The following is a 16,365-nucleotide window of genomic DNA, read 5'->3' on the forward strand; positions in this document are numbered from 1 at the left end:
TGATGGCATTGTCCCTTTTCGCCTCACTGCCTCACCCGCCCCCTGCCATTCGGAAAGCACAGTGGCTCCCTGGCCAAGATGACTTCTGGGGCTCCTCACAGCTCACCTTCATCCATGACACCCCTGTAGGCTGGACCCCGAGGACTGGGCTCTGGGGAGGAAGTTCTAGGATAGTCCTTTGCCCTCCCTCTGCTCTGGCACCTAGACCAGCTAAGACTGTCTGCCGCAGTGACGGATGCGGGTCCCTAGGATGTGTGTGTGTTGGGTTATTTGGCAGATGAACAGCGTCCTGTTTACAAAGGATCCCCCCACCCTTCCTCCTTAGGAAGTCCTGCTGGGGAGGTGAGGAGGGCAGCTCTTTGCGGGGATTCTGCATTCTCAGCTCCAGCCTGAGGCAGAGTCCCAGAGTGGCTTCCCCATTGGATGTCTGTCTGCGCATGCTCAGTGCCCTGCCCTCCATCCCTGCCCCTCGCTCCCCACCTGGGCAGCCGCTTTTCCCGACCACCCTGGGGTCAAGTGTTCCACACCAAGTTTGCCGGGAGCAGGTCAGGAGTGCAGTGTGTTGGGGGAGCCTCTGTCAGATATTCCTTACCTTATAAGTCTTACGTTCCCAAAACCCTGGACCCCATTCGCATGACCTGGCGCCAAAGGGAAACCTGTTCCCCAGCAGGGCAGTAGCTGGGCACTGGGCAGCAGGCACGACGCCCAGGGCGTCCCACAGCCCCTCTGTACTCCTTGCGCACTGCCCAGGCTTGGTTTTCTTCTGGTCACTACCTTATCCAGGCATCTCCCTCCCAGAGAGGGTAACTCAGACTTCAGAAACCCTGCCTAAGCTCAGACTCGACATCCGGCCAGACACGGGATCTTCCCCGCCTCGGGCGGCCCGCAGGCTGGTTCATGCACTGGGGGCCAAGCCCACTTCCAAACTGGGAAAAACGGTGAGACCAGTCATGCTTCCCGAGACACTGGCCAAGGGCAAACCCCTGTGCCTCACGAAGGGCCTTCCTGAATACCTTCCCAGCACTCTCCCCTGCTGGGGACCAGAGACTCCAGGCCCCCATGGGGGCTGTTCCTAAGTGGACGTTTCTCTTCTGGGGACATCTGTCACACTGTGGCTCTCAGCTCAACATCTGTGTGTCTTGGAGGCGTTTTACACACGTTTGCACAAGCCCCAGCTGCTCTGATGTTGCTGGGGAGCTCTTGTCAGTGGCTGCCTCCATGTCCGAACGAGTCACCCCATGGACCAACTCCAGGCGGGGCCTGGGTCTGCCTCAGTGCTGCTGCACGGCCTCCTGGGGACTTTCTTCTCTCTAATCCAACCAGGACTGCTAGGGTCCGCAGACTCCAGTCTTTGTCATGGATCTGAGGCTGGAGAAGGAGATAAGGAAGGCCAAAGCAGGCAGGGGCCACTCCCCTGAAATTGAAATGCCCCCAAGAACTTCAGCCTGCCCCTCTTCCCTCTCTTGTTCCTAGAATGAACTAACGTGGCCACCCAGAGCCTCTGGCAAGGCCCAGCGGGGTTCTTCCATTGGTTTCACAAACACCAGCTTGAGGTTAAGGACCGGGCCTGAGGGGTACAGGAAGAAAGCCCAGCCTTCTTGGCTCCTTTGGGGCTTCTCTGCTTGCGCACAGTGCTCCCTGGGCCCATCCCCGGGGCCCACGTCACCTACTCTTGACTTCTCTCTCTTCACCCACATCCTGACTTGGTTTCCGCTGCAGCCAGGCTGCACCAGCCTTCCAGCTGCTCCCTGCCGCCCTTCTGCGGCTCCACCACCCTGAATGTTTAGAGGGCAGCTTTAACTACAGAGATTTCAGTCCAGGGAGATCCAAACCACTGCTTTCCCTGCCCGCTACGATCTTTACTCCTGGTGAAGTATTAGGAGGAGGTTATATTGATGAATCTTTTGCAAGGAAAAAAGAAGGTGGTATGTGTGTTTTTATGTCACAAATGCCAGCCTCGCCTGTGACCCATCCCATACAATCCACACAGCACAGATCGTGTGTGTGCACCTGTCTGATCAAAGCTGCACGCAGGTGCCCAGCGCCCAATAGCGAGTTTTAGCAAACCCGTATATACACGGGCTTTCCAAATGGACCAGTCCACAGGGTGAAGACTCAGCAAGGAGCCCTGACCTCGTCTTCTTTGAAGGGCATGTGGATTTGCATACTGAATGCTGCCCAACTCTTTCAGGCCATAGGTCTTTCATAAAATGGGGATCCCCTTGCAAGGGAACCCCCTTGGCCTTATGTGGGGCCATCCCCACATGTCACCATCCCCAGAGCAAAGCTGTAGTTTCAAAGTCTCCACTTAATTCTGATTTTGTCCCAGTTTTCCTTTTGCTGGTCAAAGAGAAAAATCTTGTCTTGCTGTGGAGCCCCCGTCTCTCTCCATCTCTACCTTAGATTCTTGGTGACTGGAGGCCCTGGATTGATCTCTGGCGCCTGGACTCTTGTATCTGGGAAACCCAGCTCTGCCCCTTTCCCGCTTCCCACCCCATGTATGCACATCCCGTCCCCCACCCCCCCACACACAAAACTAGAGTCGCTCCCCTCCCATGATACTGGTCCCCACGTGTGGCTGAGCATCCAAGGAACACAAAGGAAGTGGGTTACACTTAGCCAAGGCCCCATCCTATGTTGAGGAATCTAGAGCTGGGCTTGGTAAATTATGTCTCGTGGGCCATATCCAACCCGCCAAATGGTTTTTAAATTCTTTAATTGGGGAAAAACCAGAAGATTTTATGATACATGAAATGCTAGGAAATTCAAATGTCACTGTCAACCAAGTTTACTGGCACAAAGTCACACCCACTCATTTACATACGGACCACGGTTTCTTCTGTGTTACAGCCACAGAGCTGACTACTTGCAGCAGAGACAGTGTGGCCCGTAAAGCGGAAAAGATTTACAGTCTTGCAGTTTCCAGAAACGTTTTGCCAACCTTGATCTAGGGGACCGTCTGACTGAAGAAGAAACCAACTTGTATGTGGCTCCCGGGGAGGAACGGGAGCCAGGGGTGGGGGTTGCAGGGGCAGACAACTTGTGCCAGTAAAGGGCAGAACTTTCTAACGGCTCACCCCTTGATGCAGTGGGCCGCCTCCAGGGGTAGAGAGTTCCCGGTCGTTGAGAGGCACGAGCAGACGTTGAGACCACTCGGTGTGCATGATATAAGGGAATTCAGGCCTTGGAGGGTGGAAGGACGAGCTGGACTTTAAGGCTGTCCTGGTCAGTGAAGGCGGCCATAACGACATTACCGCACTCTGCGGGGCTTCAACAACAGAGATTTATTTCTCTCAGTTCAGAGGCTGGAAGTCCAAGATTGAGGTGTCAGCAGGGCTGGTTTCTCCTGAGGCCTCTCCTTGGCTTCAGATAGTCGCTTTCTTGCTGTGAGCTCACGTGGCCTTTTCTCTGTGCACGCACATCCTGGTGTCTCTCTTTTCCTATAAGGACACCATCACAGATTAGGTCCCACCCTTATGACCTAGCTTAACCTTAATTACCTCTTTAAAGGCCCCATCTCCAAATACAATTGCACTAGAGGTAAGAGCTTCAATGCTGAATTTGGGAATTGGGGCGACACAGTTCAGTCCGTAACAAAGACCATTGACATTTCTAAGACTGTGATTGGATTCCTTCTCGGCGACACTCCCATCCCTGGCTTTCTGTCCCACGCTGGCTCTCAACTTTGCGTCCCCAGATTTGCCCACCCTCTCCTCATCCCCTGCCAGCCCTCACTTCACCCACCCATCCCCCGAGGACTGGTCTGGTTGTAAATGTCCCACCAACGGAGCCCCCTCCCCCTCTGCGTTAGCCAGCAGGGCGGCTGTAACAAAGTATCACACATTGGATGGTTTAAAACAACAGGACTTGATTCTCTCACAGGTCTGAAGGCTGGGAGTCTAAAATCAAGGTGTCGGCAGGGCCACACTGTCTCTGATTCCCTCTGTAAGGGGATCCTTCCTGGCCCCTCTGCTTAGCTTCTGGCTGTTTGCTGGCAATCGTTGGCCTTGCTTGGCCTGTAGCTGCGTGCGTCCAGGCTCTGCTCCAGCATCTCGTGCCCTTCTCCTTGGGTGTCTCTGTCTTTACATGGCCGTCTTCTCATATACAGACACCAGTCACACTGGAATAGGGGCCCACCCTACTCAAGTTTGACCTCATCTTAACTAAGTCCATCTGCCACGGCCCTGTCTCCAAATAAGGTCACCTTCTGAGGTCCTGGGGCTGAGGACTTCAATGTAGCTTTTTGGGGGAGAGGGGGACACATCCTCTAAGGAGCTTCCTCTCATGCCTTGACTTGTCACCTTGTTTCTCTGTGGCAGAGTCTCTGGGAGGCAGGCCCCCAGAACCCCTAGGCCACCAGGGTCAGGACATTGTTGTCACTTTGATCAGAGCTGCCCCTGACTGACACTGCCATCATGCCATCACTGGGCCCCAACAGTCCCAGACTTCCTCTCCTGGATGAGGGTGGGCGGCCTGTCTGTGGTGTGACAGTCACTGGACCGTTGAACGAATGTGCTTGAGCCCAGTCTAAATGGGTGGTGACACGACATTTGCTGTTGTTTATACTCTCACTCAGGGGCAGAGGAGGGCCCTCGGTGAGCTGTGCACTTGCTGGGCCTTCTCCAGCTTCGCCTGTAAAGGGAGGAAGGTGGACAGTCTCCCTGGCCCCAGCCTCACCCCTCCACTCCTGACCGGCCCTCACCTGCACACACCTGAAAGGGAGGGCAATGAGAGGCAGCGAATGGAGGTCTGGGCCCCAGAACATGGAATCCCGTGTCTCGAAGCTTCTCATGCTTCCTGACCCTCCCCACGTCAAGCCACAGTGGGCCCATTCTCCTCCAGTCACTGTTCCTGGCTATTAACCCAAGTCACTGACTCCTGTCTCGAGGCCCTACAATCCATGCTCATTCTGGCACCAGCTGGGGCAGAGGGTTGGGGGAATCCTCCGTTCCCCCGACCTCCTCATTTTATCTATTGCTAGCACCTAGCACAGTGCCTGGTACACAGTAGGTGCTCATTAAACGTTTACAGAATGCAGGGAGGGAGGGTTGCTGGGTAAGAGCGAGATGCTGGCACAGGGGGTCGGACACCCTTCCCTGTAGCCAGAGCAGCTCCATTGGCAGGCCGGGTGCTAGTGGGAGCCCCACAGCCGGGCTCTGTGCTGTGGATCCCATGTCATCCCAAATGAATTTGCCAGGTTCAATGGACACGACTCGTAAAGAGACCCATTGGGAGGTGTCCCAGGGCATCTAGGCCTGGGAGGCAGAATAACGACCCATCTCTGACAGCCGCTGTTCACTGAGGACTCATGATGTGCCAGGCTAGTGGAATCCCCATGATGGGATGGCCCTGGGAAGTAGGTACCGTTCATCCCATTTGACAGGTGAAGAAACCGTGGGAAATAGACATAACCCAGCCTGTTAAGTGACAACGCCCATATTTTAAATGTGAGTCTTTGGACTCTTCCATTCCTGGGAACCCACCACCACACTGAGGGGTGTTGCTGGGCTACACATGGGGATGTCACAGTCCTTCCTCTCACCTTATCTGCAGCTTGTAACCAGGAGAGGAAGGGAAGGAAGTCATTGAAGGGAGGGTACAGGAGAGGGTGGGGACTGCCTTGGGAGTTTGCTCGGAGGCTCCCACTTGTGCCCTCAGACTGACAGGCTGCCCGAGGCTGCCCGCGTTTCCAGGAAATGTGCGTGTGGGTTGGCAAAGCTGCTCCGGGGTTCCTCCAGCACCCCGTGTGCCAAGCAGCCTGCGCCATCAGCCTGGCCCTCTCTCTCTCTCTCTCTGGACCTTTACCTGTGGTCCTCCATCCTAAGAGGCTCAGCAGGGAGTGCTCCTCCCTCTCGGGCAGGAAGGGGCCTTTCCATCCTGTTTGCTGGGGTCATGCAGCCTCTTTCCCTAAGACCCAGAATATGAAGGATTTATCCCCGTTGGGTCGAGACGGCTGCTGTCCCTCTACTGAGGACTGAGCTCGAGGACACGGACTTTGCCAGAGCTTGCCTGATCTAGGTTAGACCCAGTTTACCAACCACATCCCACAGACCTTTCGTTCCACGGCAGGCTAGATGGGTGTTGCACTGTTGGAAGGGTTCTGGGAGAAATCTGCATTGGAAATGCTTAGGCAAAACAAATCAAACTTATTTCTTGGCTACAGGACTTATCAGAACTTTCAAGACACTACTGTGAGGTTCAGTGTCTAAGAGATGGCCTGCGGGCTGCTCTGCCCGAGCTCTCCCAAGCTGGTTTCTGAATCCCCAACAAGATCAACCCCTGTGAATTCGACTTGATATCTTGCATGGTAGTCTGAGAGCAAAGGCCGATGGACTGGCCGACAGGAAAGAGCGGTTGACCCCCCAACATTTACAGACAGCCTGCTGGGAGCTGGGAAAGGTAGATGGGCCCCATCTGGCTCTGACTCCCCTGTGAATGATGCACCTGGAAGCTGAACGGGATGCATGTGGGCAGAGACGAAGCTGGGGGTGGCCACTGGCCACCAGATGCTCCTACTTTTCATTCAATGCTGGTAGGAAAAGCTGAGACCCCCAACACTCGAACCTTTCTCTGCCTCTTCACATTCCCTACCCAGGCCTGTTGATGGCAGACCTCAGTTCCATGCCTGTGGACAATGGATCCATGCATAAGGAGGCCACAAAGGAAAACTCTGGCTAACTGTGTCTTCCAGTGCAGGGGTCAAGTTTGCTGTGTGTTGGTGACTTCCCCAACATACTCTGGCGTGGAGACCGATGTGGGAACAATAGAGAATGTCATGCCCTCAGAGGGATCAGCTAGGCTTCACCTGAACTTCTGTCTTCAACCAGGTCACTGAGATGAAGATCTAGAATGATCTAGAACTAGAAGGATGGTCTAGACCAAGGAGGGCAACTACGTGACATTTCTGCCATCACTGCATCGTCCTGTCCTGTTGGTAGACATTGCTAATCGATCACAGCACGCTTTCCTGCTGCCCACAGATGCAGCCTCAGGGCATCAGAGTTGCCCCTTGATGGGGACACGAGTGAGCAGCGCTGATCCCATGCCTCCCCTCCTTTCACAGAAGGAGGAACTCAGGCCCAGAGAGGGAAGGGGGACTCTCCCAAGTTAGGTCCCTTCTTAGGGTCAGGGGTGGGTTTAGAAACTTCCAGAAGCCCAGTCATTTGAAGTCTTGGCTGTGGCCAGGGGAAAGTCTACAAGGGTCCTGAAGAAGTTAGTTTCAGTCAGGGAGCTTGGGAAATGCAGAAAGGAAGATTCTGTCCTTAAGATCCTGCATATGATCCTATCTGGTAATCCGCCCGCTTGGAGAGAAATCATTTGTCTTCCAGGGAACGGCTTCCCCTCAAAGCCTGAATGCTGCCCCAGCCATGTAACAGCTGGCCTGGGGACCTTAGGGAAACAGGGCACACGTGCGCGCACGTTTGTGTGTTTGTGTGTGTGTGTGTTTGTGTGTGTGTGGTGGGGGGGTGGGGGGGGTACAGGGCGGGCCAGCCGGGAGGCCTGTTCCTTACTTGAGGTGGTTTGTAAAAGTTTCTGTGGTTCAATCTGGACATCTCTGAAGTTAAGGGATGTTGTATATAGAGAGGAGGGAAAGGAACCTGACTCCAGTTGCTTTTTGGTTTCTTCCCTGCATGGAAGGCTCAAAATCAAGTTTCCACCCCGATAAAATTCCCTGGGGTCCTAGTGGACCACCAGCTCTACTTCTAAACTCTTGAAATGCCTCTGATAACCGGCTTGGTGGCTGAGGGTACTTTCGATCTGCTGCCTCTTCACTTCCTTCCTCCCTCATCCTCACCACCACCACCTCCTGTCAGATAACATCTCCCCCAGACCCTCAGCTACGGAGAAAGTTACACAGTGGTAGGGATGAAAAATAGCTGCCATGCATTTGGCTTAAATTAGCTCCGAAGAACGGCTCCCCCTCCATTGAGCGGCAACAATTGTTCATGCCGTGCTATTTGTATCCTGCCTTCCGAGATTGGAAAATCTAATGATTAAAACCAAATCTTAGTGTTTCTTTTCCACACTTAAAAAAAAAAACCAACTTGGCTAGTTCTTCTAGTTTAAAAATACCTTGACCTCCAGCGCTAGAGTGAGAATTTTGGAAAAACCGATGCCAGGATAGAGGGAAGAAGCCAGACAGACAAGAGGCAGAGAAGGCTTTGCCGAGCGGCGAGCGAAAGGCTGGTCATGGCGGGAGAGGGGCCCTTGCGTCCCCCACAGACACTGATGTCCTGGTCAGTTTGGAACCCTATGGGCTTATTTCTTCATCAGCCATGTATTCGATGGGTTATTTATTGAGCATTTACTACATCTTAGACCCTCATATTCAGTGCTGAATGAAGCACAGTCTCCCCCATTCTGAAGCTTAGAGCCCAGGCAGGGAGACACAAGAAGCCTGCCAACAACGGTATCTAAATGACAACTCACGCAGGCCTGTGGAAGGAAAACCCAGGGGGGCGAGTCACATGAGATGAGGGGACTCCTGTGGAGGGAGCTGTTGGCAAAGGTCTTTCCGAGGAGGTGACATTTAAGTTGTGATCTAAAGGAAGAGAAGGAGGAAGGGTGGATCATTCTAGACAGGGGTCTCTCAGCCTCGGCACTGCTGATATTTGGGACCAGATGATTTGTTGTGAGGTGCTGTCCTGTGCGTTGTAGGATGTTGAACAGCATCCCTGGCCTCTGCCCACTCGATGCCAGTGGCACCCTCCCTTTCCTGCCAGCCCCGTGTTGTGACAACCAAGGATGTTTCCCGACATTGCCAAGTGTCCCCTGGGGGGGTAGAGTCACCCCTGATGAGAACTAGCTTTCTAGGCAGAGGAAGCAGAAACACAGAGGCCCCAAGGGGAGGACGTGTTTGGCGTGGCTGGGGACCAGCACGGAGGCCGGGGAGGACAAGGTGGACAGTGGATGGGCTGGGCTGGGGGCCAGGGGCTGGGGAGGAGGAGTGCCAGGCTGGGGAGGGTCTCTAAGGTCTTCTGAGGGCCGTGGGAGAGCACTGGGAGGTTTTAAGGAACACGGTGTCGCCACCTGATTTTCACTGGTTTGAGCCAAGGTGTGAGGTCTTGAGCGCGCCGTCTCCCAGCCACATCGCTAGCCTTCTGCCGGCTGCAGCCTTTCGTGAGACAAAAAGGAAATCGGACAGAGCAAAACGGGAAAACTCAAGGAGGGGGCTCCTTGAGAAATGAGGGCATGGCAATGGGTTCTAAAAGCAATAATTAGCCTCTTCAGTGGTTTGAAGGCTGCCGAGGCGAGGAGAATGTTGACTAACCCTTCACCATCTACGTAGACAAGACAAGGTCTGAAATCCCAGCTTGTGGGGCAGGAAGTGACCCACGGGTCCCCTGCCCAATGCCCAGCTCTCCCAGCCACATTCTCCCGCTTTCCTTCCGCAGTGGCCACTCCGTCCTCCCACGGTCCTTCTATGAAGCCAATCTTCTTCTTGAGCTGAAATGTTAAGACTTGCATCAGGGAATCCCAGTGCTGCTCTCAGGGGGCTCCTCAGGGAGGTCCCCTCTGTCTTCCCCAGGAAGGAGAGTCCCCAGACATCTGAGGGCCTCCCCGACCCTCTTTCCAATCCCCAGTTATTTGTGGAGAAGAGAGTTATACTGGCTGCCTCTGGTGGAGACGGAGCAGTAAAATGGGCGATATGGACAAGAGGTGGCAGTTCAATCCCGTCCCACGTGGCTGATTTGGGGATGAGGCTGGTGGTGGGTATGGACAAGCTCTGTAGGTCCTGCTGCTCCGCCCCTAGACTCCGATCCAGGGCTTCCAGCAGCCCCAGGATTAGAGAGCAGGGCATCAGGCTTTGCAAAGGGCTGGCGCTGGGGAAGCTGTCTGGGGACTTGGGGACACTCAGCCAAGCACCTTCTGAGAAGGATGCTGAGTTGATTGGGGCCCCGTCCCCTGGTCGGTCGACCTCTCCCCACCCCAGCCTTGCCCGGGATGGGGCAGTGGCAGCTTAAGTGTGTCCTGGACAATTAATGCCATGCATTGGTCCTCCAAAATTGTAGCCATTTTGCTCTGTTTATTTTTCTATCCGTGTTGCTAATAATAATAATAAAACGGGTACATATGAACTCATGTAAGTTCAAGTAACTGCTATGTAGCTACAGTGTAGACACCAGGCTACCCTGATGTACTTGTCCTGCCACGCCAAGGGCCCCACCCCGGCTCACTTGCCCTCCCAGCAGCCCCTGTGGAGCGCGGCGCAGCCCCCTGCAAATCCTGGGCAGCCGGCGGGGCAGTGCCTGGCTGGCTTGGCCTGGGGCATGGAGTGAGGGTGCCATCAGCCAGGCCCAAGCACAGCTGGGAGATGCACGAAGTCTGTTCTGGGCTCCTTCCTCCTCCTCTTTTTTTTTTTTTTTTTTTTTTTTGAGGAAGATTAGCCCTGAGCTAACATCTGCTGCCAATCCTCCTCTTTTTGCCGAGGAAGACTGGCCCTGAGTTAACATCCATGCCCATCTTCCTCTACTTTGTATGTGGGACGCCTACCACAGCATGGCTTGCCAAGCGGTGCCATGTCCGCACCCGGGATCCGAACCGTCGAACCCCGGGCCGGGAACTTAACCGCTGTGCCACCGGGCCGGGCCCTTCTTCCTCCTCTTTGTCAGCAGTCTTTCCTCCACTGAGGCCCCTGGGCCCCCTGCCCCAGGGAGTGCTGTAGATAGTCGCTCCTCTGCCCGCACACACACATCCCGACCTTGCTGTCAGGAATAAAGCCTCAGAAAGCCCCAGGCCTTGGAGCACCGAGGATGGGAGCCCCCAGGATGGAATTTCAGGCATAGTGTCACCCGAACTTCTCTGACCCCCTGCCAGCCAACATCCAAGTGGGAGCCTCTGTTTCCTACAGGCTCCCCGTATTGATTGCACATCCCGCCAGACATTGCCTCCACACCATGGTCCTCTGGTGCCACCATACCTCCTCCTTTTTGGCCCGTTGGTGGCCTTAAAAAGATTCCAGTTGAGTAGCTGAAGGATTCTAAGAAAGTCTTCTCCATATTTCGAAAGTTTGTGTCCCCAGCCACACTCACCACACCCTCAGCAGAGCCCCACGTCAAGCAACCCCATCCCTTCATCCCCGAGACTTCATTTCATGCCCTCATTCAGTAAGTGTTCAGTAAGTGCCTCCTGGGCTCCTGGGAAAATGGGGAAGAAAAGCAGCCCCCACCTTCAGGGAGTCTGAGTGCAGTGGAGGAGATAGAGAAGTTCTGATGGGGTCCTGAGGAGTTTCAGCCGCAACAAGGATGCTCAGGGAAGGCTTCTCAGAGGCGGGGACTTCTGGAACCTTGTCTTGAGGTTTGACTAGAATGAGAGCTGGAGGTAGGGAACTGTGTCCCAGGTAGAAGGAACAGCCCATGTGCAGGCTCAGAGGCAAGATCATGATTTATTGAAAGCCTGCTCCTGAGCACTTGCTCTGCCCTCCCCTGCTTTCCCCAAGGCTGGTGCTGAACTCTGGGAAATTCCATCCCCAAAAAGAAGGTGCCCTGGCTCAGACACGGAGACCTCGACTTCTCCTCCCACCATGCCCTGGTTCCTGCTATCGGCCTTGGTGTCCTGGGGACGAAGATGTCCCGGGAGGGTTTTGTGCTTGCTGGAGTCAGGCCAGTCTTAGGCTGCCTCGGACTCCCTCTGCATCTCCCTCGGGGTCCTGTGGCCCTCCCTCTCCATTGCTGCCTGCCTCCTCACAGTCTCTGATTCTTAGCACCCCTGCCTGCGGTTCTGCAGTCCATGGGCATCTCTGCTGTAGAGCGACTGGCCATCAGCCCTGGTCTCTAAAGCTTCTGCTTCACTGTCCCTCTACCCCTTCTTGAGACCTGTGTCTCTGATCGCTCTGAGGCCCCCAGATCTGTCTTGCCACACAGAAAGCGTCTCTTGGCTATCTCACCATGGCCTCCTTCCTGGAGAGTTTATGTCCCTCTGTGCGTAGGCCACTGGCGTGTTGAGGCCAAAGACGTACATGTGGAAATTTATTGATGGGAAGACATTACAGATGTAATGGGCAACATACTAGTTTGTTACAGAGTGACTGAAGAAGACCTAGGGATCATAGTGGGCCACAGGCCAAGTCTGCAGTACAGCCTAAAGGGGGAGAGAGAATGCATCAACCCACTTGGTGGGATGGTACGTCCCACTGTCCCTATAAATATATGTCAGGGCTTGAAGAATAGGAAACACAGTGTCTTTGCTGACCATAGGACTCCCAGGGTGTGTGTGTGGTTGCTGTAAATTAGCAGGACCTGTTTCCCTGCTTCATCTGGACTCAACATGCCTTTCTTGAGCCACTCCCTATTGTGGATAATGACCTCACCATCAATTTCTCAGTGCCAGCACTTCCCCCGAAGCATTCCTTGGAGTTTCCTAGCTTCGTGCAGCCTGCTAACACTTAGCAAATCACTAACCCTTCAGGTTATGGGGGAGTAAATGAAATAATCAATGCGAATAGCATCACACAACACTGGCACACAGTAGGTGCTCAGTAAATGTGGTTTCTCTTCTCAATAACCCAACTGAAATGTCCACAGGAATTCGCTAGGGGGACGTTCCTGAAACCATGGAGGGCTGGAATAGCGAGGCAGTGGGTGTTACCATTTTCTTGGATGCCGGTGCCCTGGTGGACATGGGGACAGACGCCCATGGCTCATAAGGCCAGCCCCCCAGCTGCTGTGGGGGTCAGCATCCACAGGGCAGAGGCTCAACCTTGGGGAGTTGGCAAGACCAGTTGCCCCCAAGGCCCCAAGATGGAGGCCAAGGGGATTCACTGGGGCCAGATGATTCTAGTCACACCAGGTGAATGGCCTTGCCCATGGCTGGACCAGGCTGAGAGCATCCCAAACTTGGGTGGTCAAGTCCCACCCCAAGCCTTTCATTTCTCTCTCCCTGAGCTTTGATCTTGCACTGGGGTCCATGCCACACACTTACCGCATGATTCATCCGGTTGATTATTCCCAAAGTTCTTGACCTTAGAAAATTCTCTCTCTATGTAAATTATGCTGTTACCTTTTCTATACACAAAGTATATATATCTATAAATATTATACATATATATTATATATATATATAAAGACGAATTCTTGTACAGACCAACATGGACCAATGGCCCACATTGTTTTCTCCTTGTTTGTGCTGACTGTTGCAGAATGAGTTCATGTAAGAAGCTGGTTTCACCTTTCCTTTTGGGGCCACTTCTTTCTTTTCCCTTTCTATCTTTGTCTGTCTCAGTCTCTGTCTCTCTCTCACTCATTGCCAACGTCTCATTGCTGGGAAAGAACAGTCGATTCAGATGCCGTCCGAGAAAGGAAGGCCAGATGGATGGAGAGTCCACTGTGTATATTTGTACAGAACCATTTATAAAGTTTTCTACACTTCTCAAAAACGATTTCTATCTTGGGCTGTTGGACAGGTTGTGAGCCTCTGAGCCAGCAAGCCTATTGTTCTTGTGTTTAGTGCAATGTTTAGTGAGAACCCGATGTCTGAATTATTTATGCCAATAAAGAATTTGAGAATTACTGCATCGCACTGCAGCCAAAACAGGTCTGAATTCTACTGTTGTCTGTTGTACAGAAGGAATCTTGAGATGTGACATTGGCCAGTGTATCAGTCAGCTATTGCCACAGTAATACCGTGTAACAAATTTCTCCCAAATTCCATGGCCTACAACAACCAGCATTTATTCTCATGCTCCTGGGGCTGGAGGTCTAGGTTGGCTTAACTAAGGCTCCTCCTTAGGCTTTGGGCCAAGTTCAAGTGTGCTCCACATGTCTCCTTGTTTCAGGGTCCAGGCTGAGGGAGACGCCCCCTGGGGCATGCTCTCCCTGTGGCAGATCACCAGAACTGAAGTGCCAACCAAACTGCACAAACGCATTCCAGGCATCTTCTCAAAGCACATCCACCACCATTCCCGGGGTCAAAGCAAGTCACACGACCCCGCCTTTCAACAGGAGGGGGCTGTCGACTCCACCCAGAGCAGCAGAGGGAGGGAAATGAAATTTGCTGAGCAGGAACATGAATTCTCATAGCCGGGCCAAGTGTCATAACATCCAGGCAGTCCCAGAGGAGCATTCTCCCTAGGGGTGAATACGGTGTGAATGCATACGTACACACACATGCACGCACACACGTATGCACACACAAATATGGCTCTCCATATGGAGCACATGTTCTGTACCCAGCCCAAAAAGTACTTAGCATTGTCTCATTAGTCCCCACAACCCCCCAATTCCAGTTGACAGATGAGGAAGCCAGGTGCAGAGGGATGAAGTAACTGGCCCAACGCAAGGTGAGACCCCAAAGCTCCTGCTCTCTTGGGTACACACACCTGCCGACAGGTTCCTACATACCTTGGATTGCTATGCCCACTTTGCAAGGTGCTTTTATGAAACGAGACCTCTTCTGATCTGGAAAACCAGTCCCTGAGGCAGGGACTAGTCAGCTCATTCAAAGCAGAAGGAACTGAGCGCTGGAGAAACAAGCTATAGGGTAACTCTGACATGAACTCCTCCCTGGAGACCGTACTCCAAGCATAGAAGAGCTGGCCTCATCTGCCCTAGTCAGTTCTTCCCAGCACACACGCCCGGAGCCAGAGGACATTGACAGACCTGGAATCCAATTCTAGCTCTACCACGTGCAGGCTGTGTGGCCTCGGGCAGGTCACTTATCTTCTCTGAGCCTCCATTTCCCGTTATTGTACTTCTAGTACCTACCTCCCAGTGTTGTGAGGTTTACATGAGTTCACATCACTTCTCCGAGCAGAGCTGGCCTCTAGTCAGCTCTCTGCAGATGTTAGTTGCTGGTGTTAATTACAAGTCTAGTTTATTACTAACACGGCTGTGGTGCAGGGCCGGCCTTAGCAACCAAAGAGCGAACTCTGCCCCGAGTTTCTGCCCCATCTCTGCTGAGAGTTGACCCAGGCCTGACGCACCCCCAGCATCTCTCTCAGAGAACAGCACCTGGCTTCCAACACTCTACCCTGTCGACCCACCTTCACCAGCGTGATTTCTTCCCACTCACCACAATCAAATGGGGTGGGTGGTAGGAATTGCCGCATTTTACAAATGGGGAAACTGAGGTTCCAAGAAGCGAAAGTCTCCTGAAGCTTCTGAGTTTCAGTCCTGGGCTACACAGCTGTGTGCCCTGGCTGAGCAGTGGCGTCAACTCCCAGAGCCTCGGTTTCCTTAACTGTAAAATGGGGATAACAACGGCTCTCGCTTCAGAGAGCTGTGGTCCAGTTTGAAAGCAGGTAAGACACTTAACACAATTCCTGGCATAAACAACCAATAACCATTAGGTACTTCAAGCCCAGATCTGACGTTTAACTCTAGGACGGTGCTGACGTGGGGAGGAGGTGAGAGACAAGACCAGAACGTTCCAGCCCCGTCTCTCCTCTTTCAAGCAGAAGAGAAGGGGATGGAGTTTTCCCTGGGGCCTGGAACTAATTGATTGCCCCGGTTCTGGCTTGTGGTCCTGGCTTGTGGTCCTCTCTGGCCTCGGGGCCACCATCAATCAGGCACGGCAGGTGTTGAGCTGAATGAGGGAGGCCTTGCAAGTCCTCAGAACTGCACAGCTCATTAACCTCCACACACAGGCTACAGGGAAGTGCCTGGGAGCCAGAAACAAGGCACAGAGGCAGCCACCCAGCTGCCCGGGTGGCGGGGACAAAGGCCTCTCAGACCCTTCCGGCCCCTGTGCTCCTCCTCACCTTTGCCCAAATTGAGACCCTCCAGAGGCCACCTTCCTCTGCCATCGCCCATCAGCCTGCTCCCAGACGCAGTGCTAAGCAGGTTACATGTGTCATCTCATTTCACCCAAACCATAGTCCTGTGAAAGCAAATACTCTATTGTCCCCATTATACAGATGAAGCAACTGAGGTTCAGAGAGGTTAAGTGACTTGCCCAAAGTTACACAGTGCTAAGTGTGGCGCCAGGATCCAAACTCAGACAGTTTGAATGTGGGGCCCGTGTTCTGAACTGCAATGCTGGACGCCCTCCAGGGAAGAAAGATTGCAATGAATTCAAGCGATTGCCATGAATCAACGGTTCTCAACCAGGGGCGATGTTGGCCCCCGGGGACATTTGGCTGTGTCCCACTGGAAGATGCTATTGGCATCTAATGGCTAGAGGCCACGGATGCTGCTCAACATCCCAAAATGCACAGGACAGACCCCCCCACCACAAAGAATTACCCAGCCCAAAATGTCAGCAGTGCCAGGTTAGGAAAGCCTGCTATAAATGTAGCCAGGCCCAGGGCAGGGAGGGGAGTGCTGGCTGGGCTTACAGGGGAGCTGTGTAGGAAAGCTTTTCTGGAAGGAGAAAGTAACTCATCCACATTCATTTTACAGATGTGGCAAAAGAAGTTATGCAAGTTGC

This window comes from Equus caballus, chromosome 8, assembly GCF_041296265.1.
Source record: "Equus caballus isolate H_3958 breed thoroughbred chromosome 8, TB-T2T, whole genome shotgun sequence".
Taxonomy (NCBI): domain Eukaryota; kingdom Metazoa; phylum Chordata; class Mammalia; order Perissodactyla; family Equidae; genus Equus; species Equus caballus.